The sequence below is a fragment of the Wyeomyia smithii genome, chromosome 3, assembly GCF_029784165.1.
Source record: "Wyeomyia smithii strain HCP4-BCI-WySm-NY-G18 chromosome 3, ASM2978416v1, whole genome shotgun sequence".
In the NCBI taxonomy this organism is placed as follows: Eukaryota; Metazoa; Arthropoda; class Insecta; order Diptera; family Culicidae; genus Wyeomyia; species Wyeomyia smithii.
Window position 1 is genome coordinate 248,468,747 of NC_073696.1, and position 16,317 is coordinate 248,485,063.

At 34.6% G+C, this 16,317-nt stretch overlaps 1 protein-coding gene across 2 annotated transcripts in view; it reads left to right on the forward strand.

Annotated features, from left to right (window-relative positions):
• The window catches only part of LOC129726504 (protein tipE), a 92,056-nt gene that overhangs the window by 28,995 nt on the left and 46,744 nt on the right, over positions 1–16,317 (forward strand). The window contains exon 2 of one of the 2 annotated variants that reach the window (XM_055683296.1): positions 8,942–9,644. The gene's annotated coding sequence lies outside the window, so the exon portion shown is untranslated. The remainder of the gene's footprint in view (positions 1–8,941; positions 9,645–16,317) is intronic. The other variant, XM_055683297.1, reaches the window with a different exon arrangement.

Sequence of the window (16,317 nt, forward strand, 5' to 3'; positions counted from 1 at the left end):
TCTATCGTTTCGTGCTATTTTTACTCATCTTTTAAATAAAGAACAAAGTGTCGAAGTTTCACTCTAAAAAACGATGCTTCATAGACCGGAACAAATGAAATGAATCAGAAGGAGCAATGTCTAGGACTTTCTAACGATGACAGGAATTTTAGCGCTTCTAAATAAATTTTCACTAATTTTGTAACATGAAGCCTAATATTGTCGTGGTTTCGATCCTTGAATTGCTGACGTTTTTCCATTAACGCCTGACTCAAATGCATCAATTGACGTTTGAAGAGGTCTGTGATCCGTTATCCACGGATTTTTTTTCTTCGATAATGCTTGAGCAACGGTTGTTCCCTTAAGGTAACACTTTCTGAAATAGAGCGCTCCAAGAAGTCGACATTTTTCACAGTTTTCAATTTTCAAAAAGTTGTTACTTTCGAACCGTTTGATTGATTTGAAATTTTTTGCCGTCAAATTGAAGGTAATTAGTGGAAAACAGTATTTTCAATAACAATAACTATACCGAACTAATATAGTCATACTCCCATATAAGGAAAACTCGATATAAGGCTATCTCGATATAACGTAACTCGATATAACGTAGATTTTCAAGATGTATTGAAATTCAAAATGAATGATGCAGTAATTGTTTTTACATTGCTTCAAAAAATGTTTGTAGTTAGTTTTGAAACCAAAAAAACCAATGCGAAAATTATCCCAAATGGGCATAAGAATGGTTTAAAAATACTGATAGGTGATGGGAAATAGCTTTTCACGCATCTTTGAGTCTTGTATCAATTCAAAAAAAAATTTTTGCTTGTTGAAAATTTTCCTACATGGACATATGAAAGGTTTAAAAACACTGATAGGTGATGGGAAATAGGTTTTCGCGCATCTTTGATGAATCATTAACAATCTTGCATAAATTATAAAAAAATAGATGTTTTGCTTCGATATAAGGTAACTCGACATAACGTAACGAAAATAAAAATAAAGACTGTATGATTGTAACACAAACTGTATTTTGCCATTTTGAAAGTTTTAAGACCAAGAAGACCCTAGCGTTTGATATTTTTGTTTGGATCTTCCAGTCAATTTCACAAATTTTGACGGAGCCATACATGTTTATTTTGGACAGAAATTTTTTAAACCCTCTAATTGCAGTGACCAAGCGCCTCCATAGAAAAAGCTACTGCAACATTTCAATGGAGGCGCTTTTTAACTCATAAGCTGTACACCGTATTTTTTTTATATTTTAGCGGTGCACAGTGGGGCGCTCCATACAAAGGCTGGCAAAAAAGTGTCGATAAATACGACAAAAACTTGGTATTTACATAATTTTGGGGCGCTGAACACGAGTTTGGCATCCATTTTTTTGTTTGGGGCCGTCCATGAAGCGCGAAATCCAATTTTTAATATTTTTTGGCACTTTTTTCCTTTATTATAGAATTATATGATCTTTGACCACAAGTAGTGCCATCGGGCATCCTCCCCATTGAAAAAAAAATACGTAATTTATGGACGACCTCTCGAACTGAACAAATTTTGCCTAAATATATATATATTTTTTTAATAAACTAAAACAACAACATACAAACTAATTACAAATTGAAAAAATCATCATCAGCATCATCATTTTTCGCTGTGATCGCTTAAACCTCGTGTTGAATTGTTTCCAGAAAATTTGAAGTTCATCAAAAATGTCTTTCGCTGTAATTTTCATTTCTTCTAGTAATTTTCGACGTTTCATTGTTTCTTATATATGTTATCTATCTAATCCGGTTTCTATGGTTGAAAGAGAACATTTAAATACATGTATAACACCATGAATTGACAACTTATTAGACATTGTATTAGGTGGTGCCGCTGAAGTTGAAGGCTCCATAATAAAATTCAACGAATTTATGAATTCGAAAACCAAGACACTGGCATGACCTAACGTTCTAAATGAATACGAAAAGATGCGGAGGGCGACGACTGTTCTTTGTTTTTTTCTCATAAAGCAAAATATGTGCTTTACTTTTGTATGCAAACGAGTGCGAAGCAAAAGCAATTTTCAAACGGGCTATTGTTAGCCGGAGTTTGATGCTATGAATTTGCTGCTAGTATTTGACACTTCAATCAGTTTAGCGAAGTTCTTGATCATAAATTGAAAAGGGCTGAATATTTTTAATATTGTTTCAAATTTGCAGAAAGTGATAAAGTTTGACATAATTAAAATTTCATAAAGATTTGTTTACTGTTTTCTTGTTTAACACTTATTTTATAACTTTTCATTGATAAATTTTGTGATTTTTGCCCAAATTTATATTTTATCCTTACGAATTGAGTACGATATCATAAATTTTCATTAATGGGGTATCATGGTTATGATTAAAATTTATCCTGGATGAAATTTCAACTTCAAAAATGAAAACTAAAAAAATCTGCCATCGCTTTCTTCACTAAAATGACAATTCGCGCAGTTTTGCGCTACAGCGGACAATATGCATTTGAAAGCTTACGTTTTTATCTAAATTTTGAATTTAGTCCCAACCGTGGCAAACTGCGGCAACTAAACTTTCAAGCTACTTTTCTACAAAAAAATCACGTTGTTTTAAATTGTTTTCTAGTGTCAGGCCTACTATGATCTAATTTCACAATATCTAATGAAAAGGGTTTGTTTTGCACAATAATTACAACAACTTTTTCTTTGACGTCAAAAAAATCTAAACTATCATTGAAGCTACAGAGCGTTTCAAAGGAATGTACTTTTTTCAAAAAAAAAAAAAAAAGACAAAAACGTCAGTTCGCCAAGCTTTGAAAAGTCATAAAAAATTCAGATTTCATGATATTGCCAAATTTTGGATTTAGACACTTGAATGTTATAGCAATAAAGGAAAAATATTATGAAACGGCAAACGAAAAAAAAAATTTTTTGGCTGATGGCCAGCGATTCCCCACTGTGCGGTGGTATTGACTATTGACGGATTTCGCACCAACTTGACCAGATGGTGGCAGCCCCCCTTTTAGAATTTTATAACAGTTTGTGAACGTGTAGTTTGTTAGCTTCTGTAGCATTCCGATGGTTTCGAGGCGTTTGCAACCATTGCATTGTTAAGCCAAATCCAAGTGATTCGTATAGCACTAGGAGGGTTTATTTTCGAGCTTTTTCTATTGTTCGAGACATTGTATGTCTTTCAAGTCATAATTTCTTTTTTAACGATCAATGGATAAGTGATTTTGCTTAATTTTTAGTTGGCTGGCGAAATGATTAGCGTCACTGAAGATTTGACCTTCGAGATGCTAATGAAAAATTTACTCAAGGGGTTATATACCTTTTTGCTCGAGAAAAATGAAGAAAGTTTATTTTTTTTTAGGAGTGTAACAATTTTTTTTATTACAATAATTCTAATATTACAATTTTAAACAACAAAAAAGCATGTGTTTATAAAAATAATCGGTTGTTGTTGAAGTTATGATCTATTCCCCGAAACTGTTTTTCATAAGAAGCTTGTGGTGTTTACGATGGAGGATCAGTAGGTCAACTTAATTCATAAAACTCATCGTTCCAACGCTTTTCCCCTAAATCCAAAAAATTGCATTCAAAACTTTACCGACAAAGTGAATCATTTTGCATCAGAAGGGAGGAGAGGAGCTTGTTTACAAGACACGACTGCAAAGTCAACGTTTAAATTTTGACAGTCTGGTTTAGCCAGCAATTGGTTTAGGAATACACTCGATTGCGGTTAATCAATTTGATGGTGTAAAGCTGTTAAGTTCAGTAATAATTCTGATAATTAAGAAAAGCGTTGATTAATTGACTTGAAGTCTTTCGATAATGTTGAAGGTTATTTATAGAGTACCACTCCAACATCAAAACAAAACAACGTGGGTGAAACTCACTTTTAATGCTTGAATTGAATATATGTGGTCGTTCTTAAAAGAACGATTGGTTTTAGTTGGTTCTAGTCGGTTGAACACCTCCCTGGGCAATAGTAGAGCCGGATGAATGCTTGTTCATTTTCGTTAGCAAAAAATTTGTCATCTAAAAATAATTAAAAAAATCATTTAATAAACTAACCTAATTGAACTAACTGCACTGATCTGTTGCTAGATAGGAACTGCCTTAAACTGTTATAGAATGCGCTTTCCAGACAAAACATAGCTAGTGGAATCGCACTCGGAGCATGTCAAATAATGTGGAATCCCGTCGATCCGCTAACTGGACATTGCGGATTGCCGACTGCATACGGCACGAGATGATTCTCGTTTTATTGTTAGTCCAATGGTATACTACAAGCGTCCTCATGGGGGCCGTTCCTAAACCACGTGATCATAAAGAGGGGTACCGGGGGTTTGTCAAAAGACCACGAAAGGCCACGCACGGGGGTGGGGGGTTAACGAAATGACCACGTGATAATAATAAAAAAGTAAGAATTAAAGTGAGTTTTTGGCACTTGACAAATGAAAAGACCACGTGGTTGAAGTCGCAAGGGGGGGACCAAAAGACCACCGGGGGTATGAAAACTGATCAAAATATGACCACGTGGTTAAGGAACGGTCCCAGCGTCGTTTTCATCAATGTCAACAACTCTGCTGGAAGGTACCTAATCAAAACCGCAAGATCAACAGGTTCTCCAGCACCCACGCGCATTATTTTCATTACGCAGCAGACAATGTACCGATGGTTGAAGCCCACCACGAGATGAATATCCCTCGACTTGGCCACGACCAGACATTTGAACTTGCAAATTCGATTGAACGAAATAGCAATGAACAAAACTGCTAGGGTAATCGCTCCATTATTCATCTCAACAGCTAGGTGCACCTGTATTCATCTTATTTCTCTCATTTGTCCAATTTACGTAAAATTTCTATAAATTTTGAAAGTACATCTACTTGCTTCTCGATTTTGTCAAGTGGTTTAAAGTTTTACGTTGAAAATATGGTAAAATTTGACGATAAATTGATCAAAAAGACGTGATGAGATGAATATAGGTACTGAGATGAATATAGGAGCGATTACCCTACCTGTATGATGAAAAACCCGTGTGATTGTCTTAAATACCTACGGAGAGGACTAACATCACAGATAGGCACCGTCGCGTAAGTGATGGAAAGAAGGAATGTGCAAAGGGGGAGAGACTGCATTGCACAATGTTTGTAGATATGAGGACCAATAATTCACGCGAGGTATGTTACTCTCTAATATTACCAAAGCTGAGAAGAAAAGTAACTACAACATCGGAAATGATTACACTGGTAAACACAGGTTTTACCGTAGAGCTTAGATTGATAAAAAAATGAAAGATTATAGCTTTTTATCCATTTCTGTGAACTTGAATGCCACTAGCAAAGATAACTTTTTCTGAGACTTAACTAATAAAGTTTTCTCGTAAGGAAACGAAGAAGCGACAAATCCGGCGAGCAATTACTCAGCGACTTTTTGATGTACTTCTGGGTTTACTAAAGGCTCCAAATTCACAGGATTGGTTAAAAACCTATATTTTTTAAGGACAACTTGTTCGAGCTTTAGGGCAACTTTTTTCGCATTTTTCTACCAGTGTTATGTTGAAGTAGAAACATATTTGAAATTCATTATCGTCTAATTTTAGCTAAAACAGTTACCATGTCCAAAACCCATATAGCGCAGAGATTTAAACCAAATTGTTAGTAAAATAAACTCACCTTTAACACCATTGAAGTCTATCAAAGAAAACTCTATGCATGAGGATTTATATCATTGTTGTTACAGCTAAAATTATTCCACAAGGCTCTCGTAACCAACGTTTATAGGTTTCGTATCTCAATGACTATTTCAGTCGAGATTCGAGCATATGGCTTGCATATGGCAACTTGGAGACTTGAAATCAACTGTAAGATAACGATTTTTTCTTTAATAATTTTTTGTTAGTTTTTTTTTTTCAAATAACTTTTCAAAGAAATATCAAAAAGTATGACATACCGGATTGTTGTTGTGAAGAAAATATCGAAACAGGTCTTCTTTGTGATTTGAAGTTGCTAGACTACTGTTATCATCTTTTAATTACACTCTTTTCACGTTTATCATTTGGGCTCCTCTGAGAAGAGTATGTATCTACTCGAATAAATACCATTTCAATTAAGCCTGAAAATCAAAGAATTCCCTCTTCGAACTTAACTTGACACCCAGATTCATGTTTTGAAATGCTAAATAAAAATGCAATTAATGAATAAAGTTTCCAACCGACTTACAAGAATTAATTCTGAAGTTTCTCTGCAGATTTTTTGTCTGTTTGTTTCTACCTAATTCATTTAGAAAAATTTATCATGAGATACGATTATCGATACAAGTGCTTGGAAAAGTTTCAACTGTTTGTTTTATGTTTACAACGAGCATACCGTTAATCCAAAATGCCAATATCCTTTTCAATAAAGGGAACATCTATAAATGACGTAGCATTCGAGGGGGGATAGGGGAATTTGCAGTTTTGTGACGAAATGAGACGATGGGTAGGGTGGGGGGGTCAAGTCAAGCTACGTAGCAAATATGGAATCAGGAAAAAAATTAGATTCGTTCTAGTTGTTCTTTTTTATTACCGTGTTGTCTGTTACGGTTCATTTTCAATACTTTATTGCCTTCTCTTGTTCATTATTGATACAAATTTTCACGGGGGGGGGGGGGGGTTGTTATAAAGCTACGTCATTATCTGGAGGGGGTCTGCAACTTCGTGACGAAAAGCTACGATGGGGGAGGGGGAGTCAAAAAAACCCAAAAAAACCTACGTCATTTATACATGCTCCCAAAGGGAAATTTCAAATGCAAAAAAAATTTAAAAAACTTATTTTTCTAATACCAATGGAAACATATAATACTTTTTTTTCTGATTTCGTATATCATTTTACTAAGACGCTCAAGAATTTTTTTTTCAATTTTTCATTTGTTGTTAATTTTGAGATAACGGCTGAGCTATGAGGTTATGAAAATGAAGGATTTTTCATCAATATTACCTTTTTATCAAGATTAAAAGACAATACTTGTTTTCATGTAGAGTAGTGAAGGGCAAAAGTACGCACGGGGTAAAAGTACGCATTGGCCTTTTCGGAGCATACGGGCGAAATAAACTGGCAACATTGTATGAATTTTCAGTATTATAACGTCAGTTAATCACACATGTAAACACATAAGATTCCGTTTAAATGGGGCGAAGCTATGAGGAAAGTTGTGTTTTGAGCTGTTTTGATCTATTTTTTTCAGTTTTGAGAACTATGATTGACCTATTCGGAAACTACAGAAACTCGAAAACAACAGAGCTAAAAAAACTCTTGTATAATTGTGGTTTGTAGGGTGAATTTGTTTTGCCGGAAATATTTGGATGTTTGTCCTAAAACTCAAACCAGTTGTAGGGCAAAAGTACGCATAAACCGCGGGGTAAAAGTACACACTAAGTGCCATTAACCGTAATGAAAAATGTATTTAATAATGATGTTTTTGTACAGAAATTACTCAAAAATAACTAGTGATATGCGGATGTGCTCTGAAACTGAGGAATATTATGGTTTCATGATTTTTTAAATGGAATCTTACAACTATTACGAGGACGCGGACACAAAAAGGTTGAGAACCGCTGACTCTAGCTTACTTCTCAAATTTCTCTGAAAATTTAGGAAAATCTTCTCAAGACATAGTACATTGAGGTAGAAAAGAAGCGGCACCACATTACTGATGACATACACGAATTGCTTTAAATTATGGAGTGTAAGTCATCCAAAACAGTTATTTCACACTTAAAAACTTGAATAACCTTATGAGTATGAACATCCGTCTGTGACACTTTACTTATTTTTCGTGTAATTATACTGTGTGAACACATTAGTAAAATAATTGTTAAAGCTTTATGTTTCGAAACTTTAGTTCATCGAACCAAAAAACTTCAGTTAACATCTACATACCACAACTTAATTATCGGTAAAATGATTTTCTAGCTGACGTTTGCACCATTTTATAAGAAGGTTGTTGGTTATAGTCGCATGGGCTTCACTGTGCAGTTCAGATGCTCCACCAGAAATTTAGAGTACATCGAAATTAATGTTTGTCATATACCTCGCAGCTATGACAATAAAAGAAAAACAAAATTACAAAACATTAGATCACACACAGTTAAAAATCTTGAAAAATGTCGTGGTACTGAGAAAATACAAATCCGATATTTCCAGAGTGTTACAAGCGAAAAATATAAAAAATATCTTGAAAACATCAAAACAGTCAAAAATTGCAAACACTGTCCAATAAAATAGCAAATACGCTAAATCATAATAACCTTTAGAGAAATATAATGAAAGCCATTTTGAAACATTCAACGCTGAAGATCTAAGGTTCGTAGATACCCGGATTGTTTTTCCTTTCCGCTTGTAGCAATTATTTATAAGTGACGACACTATATGACGCCTAGTCCTAGCGATACGAAATTCTGTTCTCTCAATTTGCTTTAATGAGGCTTGCATTCCTACCTTGTAAACACCTCAAACTGCACAAGAGAATAAATTGTCAATATTTAAAAAAAAAGCAATTCACAAGTATAGTGGAAGTCGCCACTTGTAGTTGGTCGCACAGTACATTCTATTAATAACCGTAATAACTACATAAAATTGCAAACAATTCACCCCTCGTAAGAAAATACCATTCTAGGACAAGAACCCATTGTACAAATCGCACGTCGTAGAAAAATGAAACTGTAAATTTTTAAAGACCCATGGTTTGGTTCGCTTCCCTTCCACCGTCATGGGGTCATAGTTTCGTATGTATAGACACCTAATTGGTCATTCTACCAGCTGTTTGTCGATTGACGATTAATCCAAATACCGTACTTACGTATGTGTTGAGGCACTAGCCTAGCCACCCACAGGGCGCGGGAGAGAATGCTTAACTCGCTGTCGTCCTGTTTTCGCATCATATGTCCACCTAATGAGAACAAATCTTATTATTTATTTACAGGCACACCCCCGCTCGGGTATTTCGTCTAACGGGTGACCAGCGACACGGAAAATATGTGCGTCCCGTTGTATTACCATTGACCGCAGCTCGGCAAATCCGATTAGTGTGGTGACAATGGGAAAGAGCAGTAACAGCCACCGCGAAGGACTATATCTATGCCAGGGTCGAAACAAACAAAAAAGTCTCAGTGTCCTGCCTGGGGAGCTTTACGATGACTTCGATGGCTCCGTGCCTTGCGAATTGTGAGACGAGATAAAAGTATTCTTTCACCCATTGTTGTTTGCCATTCTAAACGGTTTCGAAGAGCCCCTTTTTTTCTCGCTACTATTGGTGTACTCGTACTCATACTAGTGTGTTATTTGGCAGTTAAAGTAACGGCAAGAAGGAAGAAAATATCGCACAAGACAACAACGGTGTGGATCATGTGGCTTCCACTAGTCGCGTCATAAAAGTGTACAGTGATAAAGTGAGGCTTGTGCTCTGACCAGAGTCGAGCGAGTATCATAAAATCAATAAAATAATCATAAAAGTAAGGCTATATACAGCTGCTTTTGTGTGTGCGAGAAGAAAAAAAAACAGCATAAGTTGGGGGCGGCAGGCAGAAGTCCTTTTTGCTTCTCTTCAACTATAGATACGAAGCTGGCGAAGTGACCAACCGACCGAGAGTGTATTGTATAAGGCAAGGGTTCTATTCTGCTGAATGGTGAGAATAATAAAACAATACGGAAAAAAGGTGATCTTTCGGCGGTGGCGTTGTGAATCAATGTGTGTTCGCCGCTCTATCCTTCAAGCGGGGAATGGCAAACCGACGACAGTCGCAAAAAATAACAATTTTGTCAGGACGTTCATTCCAAAATCACCGCAAACAAGGCAGTATTGTTTGACAGCCGGGATAACGAGATCGATTTGATTATGCTGGCTAGATTATTCTAACTGGCCATCGGCTTGAGAATCGCCACAGCTGGCCGTCCCGTGCTAGATAGCTCCGTAGAGACCTATAGAGTTCACGTTAATAAGAATTGAATTAAAAACTTCCTCTAGGGTTGTAGAGCGTTCTGGCCTGAGACTGAGCTGCTCCTAACACTTTCCCTCTAGTAGTGGGATTTGCTTCTGAATGAGGTGTGGTGTAGTGTGTGCGGAATACGGAAACAGACAGCAAAAATACAGAATGCCGCCACCGTTTGCCGTGCTCTACGACACGACTGCCGTTGTTGGAACAATGAATGGGTAGGACAACATAAAGTAGCTCGGCAGCTCAACACAACACGAAGCGCGCTAGAGCTAGAGGGGCAAGAAAAAGATCCTAGTCGTAATAAAATCAAACGCTTATTGCACTAATTAGGTGAGAAAGGGGTTAGATTTTACCTCGTTGCCTTGGTGCGTTTAAATTTTTCGTTCGAAACGGTGGTTTGGATTATTCTCCCACCATTTCTTGCCATTTTGAAGCGTTCAAAGACATCAGCTGTGTACTTTGGCGCGATGATAAATGAGGAATTATCAATTTCACAAAAGGCAATTGGTTTGCAATAATAAAAGGATTATTATAATTCAATATTAATTGTAGAGTACTATGATTTTGTGTTGGCCTCTTGATTTTTGAACTCGGTTTTCGTGTTTTGACACTGAGTTTTTTGACATTTGAGCTTTGTGTTTTGAATTATAATCTCTGCGATCTTCAATCGTTGGATATTCTGACTGTTTGTCCTTATTGATTTTGTTGATTTTTTGGACTTTTAGCTCGTACATTTATGACTTTTTCCAACTTTTTTCATTTATTTAATAATTTTAAGACTTTCTCTTTTGACTTTTTGTCATTTCATTTCTCCTTCTCTGATTTTTCGACTGTTTGACTTTATAACTTGCCAGATATTTTAACCTTATAACTTTTCGACTATAGACCCCTTTTTTTGTTTGGCCCTAGTGAAATCATTCAGTTGGACAAGAAACCGATTTTTAGAAATCTAAATTTCAACTTTTAAAAATTTGTAACTTTTGGCATCATAAATAATTAATGTACCTTTCAAGAAAAAATCTTATACTGTACTTTACATAACAATAACCATGCGGAAATTATGCTACAAACAGTTGTGGGCCAACTTTGGAAGGTTTAGGACCCAGGTGACCCTATAGTTTGATATATTTTTTAGACTCTACAGAAAATTTTACATAAAATAAAAAATTTTCACGGGAGTGAATTTTCTATTTTAGAGAAAAATTTATTTAACCGTTATTTTACGAGCCACTAATGTAGATTAGTCTGGAAGTGTGAATACAATGTTATGTCTAATAGATATAACAACGCATTCATGCGGGGCTTAGTGTTCATGAAGGCGATCTCGGAATGAACGTGTATTACCAGGCATTCTTGAAATGGGTCGTTGGATGAACACTAGAGCTGTCACATTTCATCTCCAAGGCTAAAAATATATACATCTTTATATTATGTAATATATTAAAAAAATAAAGTATGAATCAGCTTCAAATAGAAAAAGATGCAGATAGGTTTTTTTTACATAAAAGCACTGCCGGCCAAAGGGAGATGAATTGTAAACACACACACATAATTTATTTAACCGTTATTGTTCAACATAACCACCATGCGTCTCCATTGAGAAAAGCTACTACAATGCAGTATTACTATACAAACCGTATTTTGCCGTTTGAAAGGTTCATGACACAGGACAGAAGACGCTACCGTTTGTTGCATTAGCTTTTTTCAATGGAGACGCATCGTGGTCATGGTGGTTAAAAAATATACCGCCGTGACAATTTTACATTTAAAGTACAATTTCCTAGAGTCCAAAAATAAATCAAACGACACGGTCTTCTAAAATCCTCAAGAACGGCCAAAAAACGGATAGTACAATAATTTTCGCATGGTTATTGTTATTTGAAGTACAGCTCAATATTTTTCCATTAAAGGTCCATTAATTACCATTAGTTTAATGCCAAATGGTTTAAAGTCGGTTAAACAGCTCAAAAGTTACACATTTTTGAAAAGTGGAGTTTTTTTAAGCCGGTTTTTTAGTAACCGTATGACAGAGTTTTTCCTTACCAAAAAAAACGAGTCTAAAAATTTTCGATAGAGCACAATTACAGCGATATGATCGCAGCAAAAAAAAAATCAGATAAGACCTTTTAGCACGAAACTGCTCTATTAGGACTCAAAACTGATGATTTTCCAACTTCCTTATTTTTTTACTCATTGACTGTCTGACTTTTCTCTAATTTTAAACTACGTCTCAACATTCTGAATTTTTAAATTTCTATGTTTTCTTCTTTTTAAGTTATTGATTTTTGGCTGTGGTATTCTGATTATTCGAATTACATTACATTTTTGGTGCTCGATTTGTATTCTCTGGCGTTTTTACTTTTTAATTTCTCTATTCTTTGAATATTTTAAGTTTTTGGTTAATCAATTTTTGTTGTTCCTTTTTGTTTTTAATGATAAATAATTTTTACACTTTTCACCAATTTTTCCAATTTTTCTTGACTTTTTGGTTTTTTGACTTTCCAACTTTTTGATTTTTTAATTATTTGACCCTCAGATTTATCAACTTTTTAAATTTTTAATTTTCTAACTTTGTAGTTTTTTTTTGTTTTTTTCTTACTTGAAGCATTTTATTCCAGTTTTTTATTTATTTGGCTTTTTTGACTTGTTTCGCTCGTTTGAATTTTCGACTCACTTTTTCGACATTTAATGTTTCAGCTTCTTGATTTTGTAAATTTATATGACCTTCGGACTTTTTGATTTTAATTTTCTTTTCACTTTTCAGCAGTTTCATTATTTTACGTTTTGTATTTTTACTATTTCAAAACTGTTGATTAGTAAAAACTTTAGAATGTTGAAAGACCCTTAATCATTTTTACTTGTATTTTTTTGCTGAAACTTTCCATAGATATTTTGGCTTTATTCCTCTTTAGTTATTTTCTCCATTTAAATGTTTCGGCAAATTCTAGATTTTCAAATTCACGGCAAATTCACGTGATTTTCTAATTTTAATTTTTTCGAATTTTTTTTTATTCAATGTTCAACTTATGTATCTTAATCTCTGAATTTTTTTTACAATCAAAATTTTAAACTTCTAAGCATTTTCATTTTCTTTATTTAGTGATTAGTCTTCTTCAGAACTTTTTAGTACGTCCCAACATTCTGAACTTTTTGACATCATGATTATTTGAATTTTTTGATATTGTAACTACTTGATTTTTTAATCTTCTAAATTTTAGACTGTTTGACTTTCGGACTTTTCAACTTTTAATTTTTTTCGTTTTTCTGTCTCTGTAGCTTTTTTTTACATTTCGACTAAAAACTTATATTGTCATTGATTCTACTTCTTGGACTTATTTCACTTGTTTGAATTTTTGACTCACCTTTTCTACTTTTTATATATTAGTTTCATGATTTTGTAAACTGATTTTGACCTTGGGACTTTTAGATTTTTATTTTGTTGACTTTTCAGTCTATTTAGTTTTATTCTATTGATTTTCAACTTTTTCAAATGTATTGGTTACATTTAAGCATCTTAAAGTTTTGAGTTTTAATCATCTCCCCTTTTATTTTGTTTTTTTGGCTGAAACTTTTCATTTATGTTTTTTCTTTTATTTCTCTTTATATTTTTTTCATTTGTTCTAATAATATGTTTTGACAATTTCTGAATACATGCGTGATTTTCTAACTTTTTTATTTCTGATTTTTACTTTATGCCTTTTTTTATTTGAATCCATGAGCTTTTCAACTTCCAAAGCTTATGATTTTCCAACATTTTCGTTTTACCTTTGTTATTCTAAACAAAGGTTAAAAAATCGGTCGAAAAACGCAAAATAGATCCATGATCCGGAGGGTCGAATCGTATATACCATTCGACTCAGCTCGACGAACTGAGCAATGTCTGTTCGTGTGTATGTGTGTGTATGTGTGTGTGTGTGTGTGTGTGTGTGTGTGTGTATGTATGTTGTCTGTATGTATGTGCCGCAAAATACTAACGCACCTTTCTTACACAACGCAATATCCGATTTTAATGATCTTATACGCAAACGAAAGCTACTGTGCTCCCTCAGAATGCTACCGAGTGGATTTTCGATAAGTGGCTTAGATTTTAAAATATTGATCAAAGAGTATTTTTATATAAGAAATTCAACTTTTAAGGCAAAATTAATGGCACGGAGAGCTATGTGTTGTATACCAATTTTCTCAGATCGACGAATTGAACAATTTATGTATGTTTGTGTATGTGTACCTGAACGTATGTATGTGTAAATATGTTGTTTATATGTGTAGTATATCAAAATCGACCCAAAAAAGAAAAATAACAAAAAAAACTCTCTTTACAGAACGCTTATTCCGAATTTGATGTTCGCATGAATGAAAGCCCCAGAGATCTTTGAAAATCATACTGAGTGCGATCTTCTATTGGTTGCTTAAACTGTAGAGTTTTGACCAAAGTATATTTAAGACATGGGATATTTTACTTTCTGGATAATTTTTCTCTCTCACTGCTCTTTCCTCTTCTCTATCCCTTTTTTTTCGTATCGCTATTTATTTCTCAAAGGAAATCAACAATCATGGACAACTTTTCATAATCTTTACACTCTTCGTAGTACGTCTTAACTGGTGTAAATAAATTACCCTTAAGCTTTTTCTTGGAAATTTGAACCAGATTTTAGAAGAAACTGCAATGCTTACTTAGCTCCTTTTCATCCAAAGCTCCCGTCTCACTTCTTATAAAATATATACTAAATTGTACGTTGAACCTAGATTTGCGAAGAGTAAGAAACATTTACAGCTTTCGGGAGCCAAGCATTGTAGCAAAATCTGATCCCACAGTTCGCATGCTCAAATGAAATGCAGATTTTTTGAAAAGCTTTACCAAAGATGTATACACCTATTTACGTACGAATGTGTTAGTGCCACCCATTGAGAAAAACACAAATAAATCGCTGTTTTGTTTGCAATGCTACGTTTTGAACAGCTGGAAAATTTTTCAGTTGAATACTTATTTAATGTATTAAATTTGTAACCAGGAATCTAAAGTAGCTGGTGAACGTAATCGGCAAAATTAGGAAAAAGTGTTTAAGCAACTCTACATGGCCATACACGTTTACTAGTGTGCGCAGGTGAAAAGTTACTTATCTCTATGATATGATACACTATGCTCATGTAAGATATCAATATTGCTTTCTAATTTAAGACTAAGTGCAAACAGAGTATCCATGTTATTCCACTTCTCGTTATCGCAGCAAGATTTAAAAAGTCTTTATTTCGGATTTTTTCATACAGCCTAGGCCTTCGAGAAGAATAATGTTCTCGCTTACACTCTGAAAATCTAAAATTCTCAAAGATTGTGGAGAACCTGCATTTTCAGATAATGCATTTGAGATAGAAATAAATTGACAACTTTCATCAATAGCTATCATTCGTTGTTTTGCTTTCGTCTTGATTAGACGCAAATTGTTTATCTCCGTTTGATTCGCAAAATAACAATACACGAGTTATCGTACGGGTGTTTTTTTTTCGATTAGTTCTTGTGTGCGATAACAATAGCCTGCAATATATCGGCAGAAACATCTTCTGCACACTGGTAGGGGCAGGCTACCCCGCCAGTGATCCGATACGCAGCTGATATATCAGCAAGAATAATTCTCCCGCACCGCTGTTACCCCGCTAGCAGCACGGACCACCATACGATCGAGCGAGTGGAAGTCAACTACAAGTGGCATCTACAAGGTCGCGTGTAGGATACGGCCACTGTGTCACAACACGAAGCTGGATCGTCATTGTTTGTTCTGCGGAGACGCTCGATTAATCCTACTATCAGCCGTGAGGTCGTGACTTAGACGTTCGGTGAAGTATTCACTTTAGAATTTTTATCATTATTATTAATAGTATTATTATTATTGTTATTATTATAATTATTATTACTATTATTATTATTATTATCATTATTATTATTATTATTATTATTATTATTATTATTATTATTATTATTATTATTATTATTATTATTATTATTATTACTATTGTTATTAGTATTAGTATTACTGCCTTTTTTTTTATTTTGATCCATTGTAGTTTGAAAAATTGTTTTTAAAATTTAATAGCAACTACTTGACCCCCCCTCACATTCGAATATTTATCGTTTGTGTGCAGTAGAGCGTAACGCTCCCGCAAAATGGACGACATGCAGGTGCAACTATTCCTGGATGTGGAAACAACTGGGGAAGAGATTGAGATCTCCCCCATCAATTCCCCTCTACCTTCCCCGCTACCTAGCCCCGTACCAAGGGTACCGGCAACACGGGTGAAAGCTTACCCAGATGCTTCGAAAGTTCCGTTCGTAGTTTACTTCAGGCCCATAAAGAAGCCTCTAAATATA